The sequence below is a fragment of the Hakea prostrata genome, unplaced genomic scaffold, assembly GCF_041222555.1.
Source record: "Hakea prostrata isolate BN-2017 unplaced genomic scaffold, UWA_Hpros_2 contig_40, whole genome shotgun sequence".
Lineage (NCBI taxonomy): Eukaryota > Viridiplantae > Streptophyta > Magnoliopsida > Proteales > Proteaceae > Hakea > Hakea prostrata.
In genome coordinates this window covers 45,085-45,747 of record NW_028291159.1, presented here as the reverse complement: position 1 = coordinate 45,747, position 663 = coordinate 45,085, and positions in this window count along the sequence as shown.

The following is a 663-nucleotide window of genomic DNA, read 5'->3' as shown; positions in this document are numbered from 1 at the left end:
CTTGATTTGGAATCAAGATGAGATTCTCTATTGTGAAGAGAATTGACATGAATATTCCCACTATTCATGTTGCCTATAGGAGCCAATGCAAGTACTTTATGTGGCACTAGGGAGGCGACAATAAAGAGACTCGAGTTAGGCGCAAGAGGTTGCGACTAGACTAAGACATGTATGGTGTTGAGAGGGACATATGTTCTATTGTTTATAGAATGCTCCACCATAGCATGTATATCATACTATGTGTACTTAGCAATCATTGGAAATGAGAGGATGGATCCTTGCTCCTTTCATTGTGTGAGTCCTGGACCTAATGGTCCATTAGTGTTCTTAGTGACTTTCGATGACATCATGAAATGAAGGGTTGATGTGGCTACTTTGGGGTGTTACCTATGGTCATGATTGATTCAACCTAAAGGGGAAATGTTTGACTCAATTGCACCCTAAAAGTGTTTGCTGGCGCCAACTTATGTATTACACTAGTGAACATTTTAAGGACAAGAAGGTGATCTCTCAGAGGGATCGAGAACCTTTAGTCTGGTGAGTTTGAATAAACCTAGGACATTGTGGAATACTAATGCTTATTTGATGTGTTTCTTTGAGTGATGTGCCATTTTGGCCTTCTAGGAAGGTTTCTAGTTGCGGCTCACGTGTGCAGGTATATCA